General features: G+C 36.9%; 2 protein-coding genes across 2 annotated transcripts in view; both read left to right on the top strand.

The window, feature by feature from the left end:
* The window catches only part of HECW2 (HECT, C2 and WW domain containing E3 ubiquitin protein ligase 2), a 207,321-nt gene that overhangs the window by 78 nt on the left and 191,793 nt on the right, over positions 1-15,450 (top strand).
* The window catches only part of GTF3C3 (general transcription factor IIIC subunit 3), a 113,561-nt gene that overhangs the window by 40,260 nt on the left and 57,851 nt on the right, over positions 1-15,450 (top strand). The window lies entirely within an intron of this gene.

Raw genomic sequence — 15,450 nt, 5'->3', positions numbered from 1 at the left:
TAGATGTTTGGGGTGAACCATGTCGAGATCCTATTCTTAATACGTATCTGGAAGTGAAAAGTAGATTTTGCAACAATTTCAAATATATCTGTAGATGGCAGCAGAGAGGAACTATTTTTATTGGAGCATCTAAACATGGTGACTACGCATTTTATAATTTGTGCAACTGCAGCTGGTGCCTATTCATTAATGCTGAAAATTTTGCATTTTGTTGATGAATATAATTGTTTTGATTTAAGGATCTTTTGGCATGACTGTTTTATTTTGAAGGAAGGGTTGCAGTTTTTCTGAGCAAAAGGAGTGACACTGCAGACAGGCCAACACTGCATTTGATCAGAAATGTATGTGTAATAAAATGATCCTTAGCTGATGCACAGATGTCATTGCTCCACTTGAGAATTTGCTCCAGGAAGCCTTTGCCTGGGGGATGTTGCCAGGAGGCTTGTGAAGAAACGTGGGATGTGAGGGAATATAAAGAAAAAGGAGATTAAAAACGATAAATTAAGTAACTCTTAACCTTCTCACCTATGGAAGAGATGCATAAATATCACTGAACATTAAAAGCAACATTGTTTTTATTGTTTAGTTTCTCAATAACTACTGGTATTGTATTTTGGGCTGTTCTTTGATCAGAGGATATTGACACAATGGCAATGTAGGGATGCATTTTTTATGCAGTAGAACAGTATGTATAGGAAGTGAGAAGATAAAAAAGCAACTGATATGTAGGTCAAATGGAAACTATTTCAAAGATCCTTTCATGAACTAAGGTAGGGTAACAAAATTTGACAGAAACATAGTTAATTCTGAAGGTGCTGTATAAATTTTGAAACAAACAGATCAAGCTCTATTCTTAATTTAGGTTGCATTAAAAGAACTGATTGATCTGAGCTTTTTAGTCATGTTGTTTGCTTTCAGACATTAGTGTGTAGTTCAGTAAGAGTAACTTCATATAAAAATGTAGAACGTATACATCAAACTGTAGCATGTTTTCCACAGGAAACTTTTAAGATGACTGTGATCAAAGAACTGAGCGTTGAAAGCTGAAGTGAAACAATTTTATGTCCTTTTCTGCTCCAGATGTTCTGTTCACAGTTTCACGGGAGCCTTCAAAATAACCTGAAGATAGTATTTTCTTTTATTTTTGATGTTGTTTATATGGCAGTATGAGATGGGGCAGGCAGGTGCATTATAATGATGGACCACCTACTTTTTTCTTCGAATCAGAATCATTTCCTCCAGAGTTTGCCTAGTGGCAAACTGTGGTGTGGTGTTTTCCTACATATATGCCTGGTGGAACCATCATTGCTGCACAAAGTTCCAAGCTAAAATGGAGTAGAAGAATGTTTTGGTTTGTGGTTAAGAGCACAGGTGTCCTTTTGTTTCTTACCAAAACACTGGTGCCTTGTGTAATGCATACAGCAGCTCACGTATCTCAGTAAAACTTTGATGTAAATTAGATATATTAAAAAATAGGATAATTCACATAATGTTTTTATTATTTCAGCAGTTTTATGGCTCCAGTTTATTTTTGTATATTGTCTCCAATCTGCTTTTCAATCTGATTGCAAATTTTTCAGGGAATGGAGCTTTCTCTGGGAAGTTTTTCCCTATTCCAATAGAGCTCACTGCTTAAAGGTGCTGTTACATTTTCCTTTCTCATAATGACATTTGATTTTAGTTATACCCTTTATACTATACTGATAACTTCTTTCAATTTCTACTTAGATTTGCCATGTATTTGTAGATAATTATGTGTTACAAGTGTCATCAGTTAACAGAGTTTTATTCCAGCACATGTAAAATACTTTCCTTCTTCATAATTTCGTTGATCTTTCTTGAATTCCTTCTACTGTAGTAGAATAGAACTGAAGTCTTTGTTCAAGGTGGAGTCTGAGCTGCCAGCACTATCTTTGGAATTCTTTTCATCTCGCTCACTTACTTACTTATGCAGAACGCTTTTGGTATGAAGGTAAATCAGAGAGCAAACACTAATACAAAGATCTCTATTTTTGATTCCTTGGATGGTATGAGAGAAAGCTGTAGCAGTAGGTAGAACTTTAAGTTTGAATTGAAAGGTGGGATAAATCAAATCTGCTCAATTGGAGCAGTTTGTCCATCCAGGTTAGCATTCTGCAAAGGAAGGTACTTTGTAGGAGTAAGAGCCTCCACTCTGTTCCATCACTGCTGTAAATCTGCTTTCCTCAAGAGTTGCTTCAATTAGTATTTCCCCTTCTTCTAAATTGCCCTTTTTTACTGCATCAGATACAAGCTGTAGAAATTGTTAGCTGTAAGTTTCCACTTCAGAACCTTTAATGACTTTTCTTCATCCTGCCTGATATGTTTTATCATTAATGAGATACTACCTCCTGAGTTCACTTGGCCCATTCTGCTGGGCTCCAACGTGTTTTAATTTAATTCATATACAAGTACATATGTGTGTGTGTGTGGGCGTTAATTCTCCTCACTTGCACACTTTGAAGGATATCAACATAAATATGCTGAAAGCACTGTTCTTCGATCCATCCTTAAAACTCCTACACTGTTATGTCTGCAAAACTTAGTGAGGATTCAGGTTATCAGTGTATTTCTGCCACTGTGGTGGTTTACTGGCAATAATTCTGTGTTTTGTGCTGGCCAGTCTGTTTGCATTCATCTGTTCTTTCTAGAAACCTGTCAGATTTTTACGGAAGCTGTAGACCAGCTTTTGTGCAGAGTGTCATGAAAAGATCATCCCTGGCTTAGTGTTATTAGCTGCTATAGAGTCTTACAGTAAATGTATTATTAGATATATTGCATAATAATACAGCATTATAAGTATTCTATGTAACATATTTTTTCCTCCTTATGCTGCCAGTATTGATAATCCTAATTTTTTATATCAGATAACAACGTTCTGGTTTTTATCTCTCTATGCTCACCTGCCTGTGATCTGCCATCCTTTCCCCTCCTCCCCTTCTTTATGGTGAGCTAATACAATATTAATTCAGTTTGACAGCTTTGTCTCAGACAAGGAGGGATAATAGTCAACAACAGACAACAGCAGGACCCTGAGATACCCAACTTGAGTGTCAAATCAGCACTGTTGACAGAAATTAATCTTTTTTTGGTTTTTTGCAAGAGTGGTGTAAGAATGCAAACCAGTGAACATGAAGTTAATGTTTCACTAAAGATGCTGTTGTATTCAAACATTAATCAGCAGAAGACCACTTTTGTTTTTCAGTTTTCTACTTCTCTTGGCAGTGTAAAATGAATATACCATGCTAATACTCTGGTCTATTTCATACAGTGTAGACCAGAGCAAAAGGGAGTATGGATTAGGCTTTCAAGTGCCTAAACATAAAAGTCTAGCGCTGGTTTTAGGTATTGCAGGCCACTGAAGATACTCTCAGAGGGCTAACAGATGTCATGCAAAATGTGAGGGGGTCCCAAGCAAAGGGAAGCCAGCTGGGATACTTGAGGTTGTCTAAAATGGCGCTAGATACCTCTCTGTAAGCAACCAAATACCATTTGGGTTGTCCAAGTGATGCTTTGCATGTATCATGAGGAAAACAAACATGACAGATGATCACCAGTGTTTCATTCCTTTTCCTTGAATTATTTTCTTGTTGTTAAGATTAATTTTATGAAAGCAGAATTCAGACTGGTATGATTAATTTATGTTTTTCTGTTTGATTTCCTGTCTGAGGTAATCTGTAATATCATTAGCATCTTTAGAATGACTGATGATGATGTCACACTGAGAATTAGGAGTTCAAGGATATAGACAGTAGGACCAAATAAACTAAACCCATCAGATTTTGTATGAAGACTATAGTCTTTAATAAGAAACATGCAAGGAGATGATTCTGTCTTATATGCGTGTGTATGTACATACAAGCAGAAAATATAGTAATAAATTTGTATCTAAGTTACTGTGAGGGTGGTGAGGCACTGGAACGGGTTGCCCAAAGACATGGTGAATGCTCCATCCCTGACAGTGTTCAAGGCCAGGTTGGACAGGGCCTTGGGCGACATGGTCTAGTGCGAGGTGTCCCTGCCCACGGCAGGGGCGTTGGAACTAGATGATCTTAAGGTCATTTCCAGCCCAAACCATTCTATGATTCTATGATTTAACAAAGCCTTCCTACTTTTCAATAGGACACACTGAGTTACTAGGTACTTTACCATCCTGTTGCTTTCTCCTAGAATATGGGGGCTTTTTTGTGTGCTGTTGAGCCCAGACTGAAAGCTTTAAACAAAGAGTCTTGAACTTTAGATGTGTATAAATATAGATCTGATTCTCACATGTAGTTTATCTTTACAGTAAACCCTAGTACATGCAGTTCAGAACACTGTCAAAAACATTTGAAATTTAAATACAAGTTCTGCAGCTTTATTCTGTCTTTACTTTGTAGACAACTAAGAAGTGTCTAGTCTAGTTAAAATGTTAAAATAAGACTAATGTTTCTCCTACTTCAGTTTTTCTTTTAATGTTTTACCATTTCAGTAATTAATTAGGAAATGAACATGCTGTATACATCATGTTCAATGTTCTGGCTGTGAAGGTTCATATTCTCTAAAAAAGAGAGGATACTGAACTATTTATCAGTCTTTTCTGCACAACCTTGTGGACAGAATAAATAACATTCTTCTCAAACCTCATCTTAATGAATATTCCAATAGATAATCTTTCTTGTGTGTAAATGCACATGTAAGAAGTGTGAAACACTTGTAAAAGAATTGGCATTTTATCTGTATTCTATTAATTCACTTGAAGAAAGGTCCAATAAGATGGCAATTTAAGTGGTATATTGATGCTGAATCAGAACTCTCACTTTGGGAAATCAGGAAACAGATTATAGAGCGCTAGACCAAGGGACAATCAATATTTAGAAAATGTGTCAGTTTGCTGTCCAGCTCCTCTCTGGGAAGTCTGCAAAATAGGAGATGGCATCTGCTCCTTTAGGAGTATATAGAAGTCCTATTGCTGTAAATAAAGAATAGCATTCAGGCACTCAGGTTTACTTCAGCAAGTATTTAGAAGCCAAAGTGCCATGATTTATCATTTTTAACTTGTGTATAGTACTAAGAAATTAGAAGAAATAATGACACTTTGATATCATTCCTGTTTCATTCTGAGACAGGCAGATAAATACAAATAAAGACATTCTGTCTTTATTAGTTTCTTTCAGCTTCACCAGACCAGCTCCATATCTCCAGGGATTTAGCATTTAAAAACTTAATGTGGCACTAGGCATTCTTTCTCTTTTACCTTTCAGAGACAAATACCCTCTTTTTAGGCACTGAACTACAAGAATACAGAACTGAAGTATAATCAGAGTGTCATTGTACATGACAAGTTAATGCATAGATTTCAAGAGATTTTAAGATCTATGACAAGTCTAAATGACATCTAAACCAGTCAAAGATGATAGTCCTGCAATGACAGAAATGTTTGTAATTATTTCAATTGTCATTCTTTGCACCTCTTTCCCTGAAATCAAATGAAATCTTACCAGACGTTTAGTACACTTGGAACAGTGACCTACACTCCTGCTGAGAAGCAATATTTCATGTAAGCAGAGTACAGTGAATTCTGTTATGTGTTTGAATCCATTTTAAACAGATTGTCAGTAGTACTCCTAGGAACAGTACCATTCCTTATTTGCAACTGTGTAATTCAACAAAGTGTGAAACAATTGCATCAATTTTGTGAAAATGAAAGAAAACTTCTGTTCTTTATAGAGTTCTGTCTCGTGCTTTAGGAGCTGGCAGTGGAAACGTTGATTTCTAATCTAAGAAAAACATTGCAAGAATGCAAAACGATTTGTCATAGCTTTTATTGTTTCCCATAGTATGACTTTCTATACGTCCTGGCTACCTGGCTGAAAACCTCCAATCCCAATAAGTAATCACAAGTTTCAGTTCTAAATCAATAGGAATACTTAGTAATATTAATTCCTATTTTTAAATTCAAAAATTGAAAGCTGCAAATCCTATTTAAGTGCTTTTTGTAAAATAGAATTAAATTCCAAGTAAGGATTTGCCTCTTAAGTGCATTTTGGAAAATAGAGATAAATTCCGAGTAAGGGAATTAAGGTCTTGCCTTAATGCCAGTGACACATAAGCTTAATGTTTCTGCTGGCCTATTTTTGAAGTGTGAGAGTCTCTAAGGGTTAAGACACTGGCATGATAGATAGAAGAGGTAAATGACTGTTGTCTTTCCAATTTATTACTGGAAGAATTACTTTTTCAGAACAAATAAACAACAAAGCAGGAGAACCCCGTCAGATAGTAAGATAAGTAGCCTCAGATTTAAACCAGAGATGCACAGAAAACAAAGGCTTCACACAGGATACATTAATTTTTAATTAAAATTTTCTATTTGGATTCCGGAATTGTTTATGCAGTCTTTAAGAAGAAAATTTGCAATATAATCAAGAGACAGCACATATTTGGGGAAGGATTTTGCCTTATTACTTACTAAACCTACATTGTGCATTCTTTGAAGTGCTGAGCTGTTTTTGTGTGAATAACCAGAGACTGCTGCGTAGCTTTGATGAGTGTGGCCCAAATCCTGGGAGCTGCAGACTTACGAATGCTGTAAACCAAATGCATGCACAAAAGGAGAATATAACCTTTTTCCCTTTCGAATTCGTGTGTCCACTTTGTACAGAATTCATTCATCAGTGAGGGGAAAAATGTCGTTTATCTGGTCCTGTGGGGACTGAACCACAGGACTAGGGGATTTGAGCCTGGATTTATGCCAGCAGCAGGGAAAAAGGAGAGGAGCATAACCTATACCATTAGCATCTGTTTTATGCTGGGATTCTTGTGGGTCTAAAGGAGTACACTGGAGTGCAGTGCAAGATCTGGTCTCTTATCTCTTAAAGCAACTTGCATCGTTAGCAGATACTAACGCAGCCAACGCATTTAGTTATCTTGAGTAGCAGAGTTTAATTTATATTCAAAACTTTATACATTCAGCAAAATGTATCACCCTGCTTATTGTTTGGAACATCCTGAAGTTTATCTAAGCAATACTCTAATATTAATTGTTTTATTTTTCTCTACTGGCTGTCATTTTTGTTGATGTACTTATGAAAAGGTAATGGTCTGATTAAAAGGCTTAACTGCATTTACAAACAATGCAGGGTTTTCTGTACTTCCAACGGTGCCATATTTAATTATGTTAAAATGCAATTGCCCTAGATACTGCTTTATAAAATACTCTTTCTCCCTTCAGACCTTGTTTCCTCAAATGCTGGCAGATTTTATGTTCTTAACTCTCTACGTCAAACTGCAGATGACATACTGCTCAACAAGAGTACTGATGAGTGACTAAAATTCTTCTGCTAACGCTGACCTTTGGCAGCTGCTCACACCATGGAGTTTGATGTTTTGCTCCTGATTTTTTGTAGAAGCCACAGATAAGTACTCTAGCTCTGGGGACTTTGTAAGTGACTTTTCCTGCCACTTACAGAGGTTCTTGTGATTGTGGCCAGAATGCACAATTGTATCCAACAGAGCAGAGCCAGACCATTTAAAAAATACAACAGAGTTGGAATATCTTTCAGTGACTGATAGGCTGCGGAATGGAATGAGCACAGATTCTTACTTGTATGCTCAAAATTACCGAATCATAGAAAATAGGGCTGAAATGTTGGCTTTTACTGAAGTCTATAGCACTTAATAGCTGAATTTACTAGGACAGATTTTTTGTCCATTAGATTTTCTAATCAGAATCCATCACTATGTACACCAAGTGTATAATATGTTGTAATCTCACTGTGCATTTTCAAGGTAATCACTGTTCTTTATAGAATTTGTGGCCAAAGACAGTGTTCTTGTCATTTGCTCAGATGTCCTACATAAAATATCTCAGAAATGGTTCAGTCATAATTAATTTTTCCTTAGGGCAGAAGGATGGACTATACCTATGTGTGTAAATCCATGGTCCACAGGCCCTGGTGGTATCCTAAACAAGAGATGACGGCCTCCTTATGTGTAAAGAATTGCATTTACAAAAAGCAAACTACAACTTCATACAAATACATTTTTGTGTGTTAGCAGCTATGTGTCATTGACTTTTGACAAGTAAAGGCAGGAATTAGGCCATATTATTATATTTTTTCTAATTAATATTTTACATGAAAATGGTACATATGGTAACATTTTAATTTAGTACAACTTCTTTTGCCTAAATGCTAAATATTAACCACATGCCTTCCCACCAAATAAAAGAATGCAACATTTTCCGTAGATTTTTTTTTTTCCCCGAAGTACTATCTGGTCCTTGGATTTTAAAAAAGGTTTGGAAGCAGTGTACTAAATGACCTCTCTCTATTCCTTCTCATCCTTTCCAATAAATCTGAAAAAAATTAGGAAAGCTCTGAACATGCACAGTGCAAACAGATTGTAGAAAGAATGTACCCTTGTGCTGTAGAACAGAAAACAAGAATGTGGTGGTCAGGTGCTCATATAATGTCAGATATTTCATACCAGTGTTTGCTTGTTGAGAATCTGGAGTCAGAATTCTTGGGATCCAGCTAAGGTGCTGTTTCATGAATAACTCCAGCTAAAACCATTTAGTATCTTCATTTGTCCTTTGATATACACCTCGCTAAGAACCCTGGCCATCTCCTGCAGTGTCTTATCAGTGTAGAAAGACTGTTTTGCCAAAGTAATTGAAGCTTCTTTATTGAACTATATTGTATGTGTAAAATAATAATGATAAAACCACTTAATGCCAGAGCAGCAGTCAAGTTTTTGTCAAGCCCCTCTGTTAGGGTAATAAAGTTTGCATTAACCTGTCAAATCAAGGAAGAGCATTTTCACTGATCAGAGTTTAATGGAGCACATTGGGAAAGGTCATAGAAGTAGAATAGCCATGATTTGCAATGCACCAGTATTACACTGTAAACTATGTGAACCCCTAAATGCTGTAAATACATATAGTGCTGCTAGTAAATTTACAGTTGTAGTTGGTTTTAAGTAGTATTCTTATTCCCACAGTACACTTGCTATGTTAGAAGTTATTTACTATTCCACGGGGTTTCAGCAAATGGGTGACATGGAAAAATGGGACTATATAAATGTTTTATAGTTTTATTATAGTAGAAGAATATTCCAACAATTATGAAAATATGAATTGCAATGATGAGGTGACACTTATGAAAAGGAAAAACAAATAAACAAAAACCTTCAAATGAAACCAATTGAACCCTTCAATTACATTTTTTTTCCCTCGCTATACAAAATCACCAGGGAAAGTTTAATCCCTTTGTAGCAATAGTGATAGTGGAATCTGTTGCTATATTGAAATGCAAAGGAATTAAGCCTCGTGGATTACAATACTGCAAATTATGTTTTCATTTTTTTTTTCAGTGAACTGAATAGATGCACTCAAGTACACCTAATGAACAAGCAATGAAAAAACCCTACCATCTGTCTATAAAAGCAGAATTTAACCATATAGTCTTACATGGAATTTAAAATGAAGCTTTTACAATTTAACATAAAAGCTTTATGTTTGACTGACTTCAGCATTGCCAAATTTTGGTTTAGGATTTTCACCATAAAAAACTTTTTTGTTACATTTCTATTGCCTTACATAATCTGATGGGGAAAAAATCATGCCTTACTTCAATCTAATATTGTATTTGTGGTTGGGTCCATTATCAAATAAATGAAATACACAGTCTTCAATGAAAAAGTTACATCTTTTCCTATGCAGTTGCAACATTTTATGTTACAGATCTCGATATCCTCTCCAATACTCTCTTGGATAAAAAGTGCTGGATTTATTCTGAAGTTCCTATTTCTTAATCTATTCTTAGCACTTTTAGACTTGAAGTCATAGACTTGCTCATGAATTTAGTGCTGCACTTCAGTGTGATATAAATGAACTTACTCAGCATACAGCTAAAAGCAGAAGCAAAGTGTCTAGGGAGTAGAAAACAGTTAATGTTTAGATTAGAAACATAACAGTGTTGTGCTTCCAAACAGAAGTTGTCTCATTCCCTTCTTTGCTGTCTCTTCCCAGTCATGGGATCACCTGTCTGTCATACCAGGTTTTGTGCCACTTGGATTCCATAGTGAACCCATTCAATTTGCGAACTCAGCAATAAACCCCACGCTTTTAGTGGGTTAGTGGTCTGTCATTTTAGTGAACAGAACATTCTTTGCCATGCAATTTGGTGGTTGTTAAAGCAAATGTAAAGTAAGTGGTGGGACTGCTTGAGGGGAATTGGTAAGGATTTGCATCTTAACCTTTTTGATGGTGGTGAGATGATAACTTGGCTAAAGCTGTAACATGAAACTACCTTTTATAGCACAGGTATCTTTTCATTCTAAAATCTCGGAACATGTACCCAAGAAAATATATATTACATTTTCTTCATTCAAAGATTTGGAAGTGCATCATATGTTGTGTGAGTCCAGAAAATGTTCAGTTCTAGTCCTTTGGTTCAAAGATTTGAGGAAATAGTGAGTCCTGGACACATTCCAGTCAGGGACTGATAAATCTTTGCCTAATTGACCATCAACCATATGGTACAGTTCAAAGGTCTAAGCAAAATGTGCTGCTGCTGCTTCATTTTTAAGCTTTGCATTAGTGTGCCTGCTGTGGGAGAACCTGTGTTTCTTTCCCTGCCACTTTCTGTTCATGTGTCAACATAGCGCTTCTCAGACAAAAAATAGACCTTATACCTGAAATAAATACTTGCTTCAGCAAGCTTCTCCAAATCATATGTAATTTGAGGCAAATTAAGAGGTTTAACAAATATACACTAATAAAATTCTCCAAAATATACCAATTTGTAATCATGATTTTGAAATAGTTATATTGCCTGGAATATGTTTTTCCTCAGAATGTCATACCTGGCTTTGTGGAACTAATGTTATAACTCCATGTGAAAATGGTATCTTGATGCCTAAATAGCATTCATTATTCACAGGAATATTATGTGGAGATGATGTTTTCTGCAGTAATATATTATAGCCCTTTACTGAAGTTATTCAGACACCTTTGATAATAGTGTACTAAAGTACCATGAATTAGCCATTAAGGCCAAACTAAGTAACATTTATTCCCTCTTTTTCCTGCTGCATTCAGGTTTTCCCTAGGAAATTAATTCCGCTCATGCTTAATAAGATGCATTAGCTTTGAATTAAATGGGCTATTCAAATCTGATTAGAACAGACTTGTCAGAATTTAGAGTCCTTTTCCTATTCACTGGTAAAACCCAGGTACAAATATTCACCTTGCAGAATACTCACCTTGCATTAATGTGGTCAAATACTAACCAGATCACTTACATAGCCTAACTGGCATGATCAAAAGTCTCCAGTATCTTTTGTCAAGTAATGGCATCTTTGTCCCCTTAACAAGAGTCCTGAGGGTGAGATAAATTTTTTCATGTGCAGCCTGTTGATGTGTAAATCGAAGTTTCATAATACACAGTTTGGTACTTTGCTTCAGGGATTAGAAAGTGGGTCTTTATTACAAACAAAGTTTGGATAAATTGAGTGTAACTGAAGTCTAAAGCTGCCTTGCGAAACAACTGTGGTTGTAAAACGCGAAACACCTATTAACCAAAAGCGACAGAGGGGTGTTGATGTGTCAAGAATGATACCCTGTGAATTCTACTGTAGAATAGACAGATGACATTTTAGGTTTTGTATAAAGCAAAGTAGGCAAGGCCACAGATGTAGAACAGTGTGCTGCTTACCTCAAGTTAGTAATGCTGCTATAAAAACAAACCCACATTTGTCAGTGAGAGAGACACTTGCATGTGGTTTTGGTACTCCTGGAATAATTGCCATGCAGTAGTTTGGATTTCTGCTCTGAAATCACACACCAGCCCGAAATCTTGCACAGGAGTTACAGGATTGCCTAATATGATGATATGAGCTTAGCTGAAACCTGGCAGGTATTCCTGATCCAAATATGCCAGGATAAGAGTTTGATCTATTCAAACTGCACTGCAGGTGTCCTTGCAGTGTGTCATCTGTGTATCACAATATTTAAAACTATAAATACTTGCAGAGATTTCTCTGTGCATCAGTTTTTAGAGAGTTCGTGCAGCTGTACTCAGGACTGGTCTTACTCTAGCTATTTTCTTTATCTTTGAGTTTTGAATGCTTATCTCGAGAATTCCTGTTGTTCCTGGCTCTGGTCTTCCAAAAGCACCTGCAGGGCTTCGGGTTTAGTCGCCAGTACACAGATTACATAAACAAGAGTTACTGCAGATTCAGCAGTATACAGCAGTATATACCACCACTCTTCTTCTCTACAGGTAGCAGGCAAACAGTTACAAGGCACAGCAGTTACCTGTACTGTTGATCACTCGAGAGTTCTTACTGTGCCTTATTTCCTACACTCTGCACTGTATTTTCATTTACTCTGTAAACCCAAATATTTGTTTGCTGTTCTTTGCCAGTGTGAAGATTCCTAATATTGTTGCTTCCTCTGATGTTCTTTGTTACTATCATTTCTTCCGTATGTGTCACCACACTCTTCTCCTGAGCCGTTTCTAGATGTGGAATGTGATTGTTTTTCACAGATACATGCAATGTTTTTGCATGTTGATGTTTGGCTTAACTTGAAGTGCATGTTTAAATTTGTCCCTCTTTGGTTAAGCAGTTAAGTTTGTATTTGAATTTAAGCGCATGCTTATTGCACAAACACTTTGCGGCATGTTAATATGCCTCGTTGTGTCTTTAGTTTGGAGCCCTTATTCTTATGTTCAGCTGAGGCCTCTGTTCTCAGTCCTACTGGTTGCTACACCACCACATCATCAGGCCTGGGTATTATAAGCAGAATCTATAAGCCTCACAATTCTAATTTTTTGTTTAATTATTTTGTAATACATACAACAGATGTTGGAAATGTGAGTGAGAATTTTGAACTTTGTAAAACTTTTCTATTACAAGAGGAATAGAATCAAAAGAATAGAAAATAGAATGTTTTTAAGAGAAAGGTACACCTACAGGTCGCTTTCGACTCCTGTGGTTGTTCTTTGAATGTTTGATTTCTGAACAAAAGTGTTGGCTCGCACAGTAGAGCTGCCCAGTGAGGTACTGTAAAATAAATATACATTAGGAGCAGACAGACTGCAGCATTTCAGGGTGGCCACATAGCTTACACTACATTAAAAAATTGGAGTTAGATTTATATTCTCGTGGAATGTATGTTGTCATTGATATGAACTAATGGTTTGCCACTGCTTTCTTTCTATGGCATGCCAAGGAAAAAATGCCAGATGAAAATGAACATTGAAATTGTATAACACCATGCAGTAAGGACAAGGAAAAAAATATGAAAATACAAGATCCTCCTTTTGCTTTGAGCCTCAATAGGCAGCGCGATTATATTGATGGCTGTTGGGATTTTGTGGTTATCTTTGTCATTGTGATGGACATGGTTATGGTGACACTTGTACACAGAAAACTGACTGAACACTGGCTTTAAGGTCCCCGTTATTTGTATATTATGCAGTCACTGAAAGAAGGTCTTCTCTATATAAATTTGGCAAAAGAGCTGGGGAAGGTAAAGCCGTAGTAATTCCACCATTCTGAATTGTTTTTTTTTTTTTGCCAAAACAACAGTCTCAGTATCTGTACTTTAGGCTCTGTGGATTCTTAAATATAAACTTACAGTCCTTTCATAAATGGAGGAGGATATAATGGGCAAGAAAGCTATTGTGGATGGAAATCATGTCAAGTATTTATTTCGAATGGGACTTTAAGAAGGTTTAGCTGGATTAGGCACAGGCAAAAAGCTTCTTTGTTCCTTCTTCAGGCTTTCAGGGTGGCTTTATTTTCTGGCATTAATGCTTATTCGTTCTGTGCAGGATAAATGCGGTTCAAGTGTTTGACAGTTCTTCTCTCAGTTCATGATATGCTCATGCCTGTTAGTGAAATGTATATGCATGTTACCCTGGTTGATGAAGAGCAGTGAAGCACAAACGTCTCCTGAAGAGAAGCTTCCACTTGCAGCGAGAAGTGTATTATTTCTGCCTGAGCTGCAGGGGCATTTTCCACCTCTGCTAATTCCAGATTCAGTCCTATGTAGGATGCAGAAGGAATTAATGTCACTAGGGTAACCTGCTGCCTGGTTGCCAAAGAAATTACTGCTTTCTTCAAATCGTTTAAAGGAAATTCATTGGTAGTACAGCTCGCTCACTTAATATCTTCTGTATTTGCTTACTAAAGGCATCTACGTGGTAATTGTTGCTGTGGTGGGAAGCAGTGAGACTCCTAAAGAGATCATTTGAGGGTTTTAGTCAAATTATTGACAAATGTGTAATTCACATGACCATTGTTATTGTCTAGAGAGGTGTAAACTAACATGAAGAAGGGCACCAGATAAATACTCTGGGGTTTGAATCCTAGTGATCGTAGTGATGTGGCCACCTGCTTGAGCCTTTTCTGCTCTTCCTTCCCTGAGGAAAACCAGGAATTGTTCCCCTAATGTCAGTACAGATCTTTACATTCTGATACAGGTTTGTCATCCTCTTTTCAGCCTCACGAATGTCTTGATGCCTTCATATATCTTTATATCTATTTAATCTTTATATAATCTTTTTGTCTTCTCAGCATGGTATTGAACTGTTTCCCCACAGACTCCTTTTACTTGCTTCAGCAAGAATATTCCAAAAGAACAATGTGTATATTTTCTTCAGTTATGGAAGCTTCCTGATTTTACAAAAGCATGATCCACTGGTACTGTAACATACTACCTCAATACACATTCCTACATATACTGCAGGCTTTCTTTGCAGATTTGACTGACATGTTTACAAGTCAAATAGCAGGATCATGAAAGTGTGTTTTACAAGTGGCATTTCAGTATGACTTCGGATACACTGTGTATGGATCTAATCCTATATTACTTGCCTAAGGGTACAGTTCTAAAATTAAATCTCTGCAAGTACCAACAGAAACTGACAATTGCTTTTATCACCATGACTTTAACCCCAGTTCAGTAATCTTCATGTACATTTCAGTAACTATCTGGAAGCATTAGGAACTGCAGCAGATTTCATTTCTGTAAGCAATAACTGTTTCCATAATTTCATACAATGTTATTGGTAGGAGATGGCTTTAATATTTGCAACGAATATACTTCTCATTAATGGTTGAATTTTTTCTAAACCAAAACTTGGCTATGTGTTTATTTGCTTTATGTATGAATGCTCCTCTAGGTCCAAGACCAGAAGGCCAATTCAGGTAAGCGCTTGGAGATATCCATGGGAGTTTGCCAGATTAGGGTCTCTTCTCTGTACACCAGAAGAGTGGAGAGCTGCTGTGAAGCCCCTGGCCTCTCTGGCTAGATAAATGCCTGCCCTGGCACCAGAGAGTACCAGATGGCAACCGCTCCTGAGGGCCTATGGACTATCTGCAGGTGGCTGGAGCAGCAAACCCCAGGCATGCTTTCCCTCCCTCACTGTGCCCCCCCCTCTC

Source organism: Strigops habroptila, chromosome 5, assembly GCF_004027225.2.
Source record: "Strigops habroptila isolate Jane chromosome 5, bStrHab1.2.pri, whole genome shotgun sequence".
In the NCBI taxonomy this organism is placed as follows: Eukaryota; Metazoa; Chordata; class Aves; order Psittaciformes; family Psittacidae; genus Strigops; species Strigops habroptila.
The sequence above is the reverse complement of the archived record's forward strand: the minus strand, read 5'-3'. Positions and strand labels throughout refer to the sequence as shown.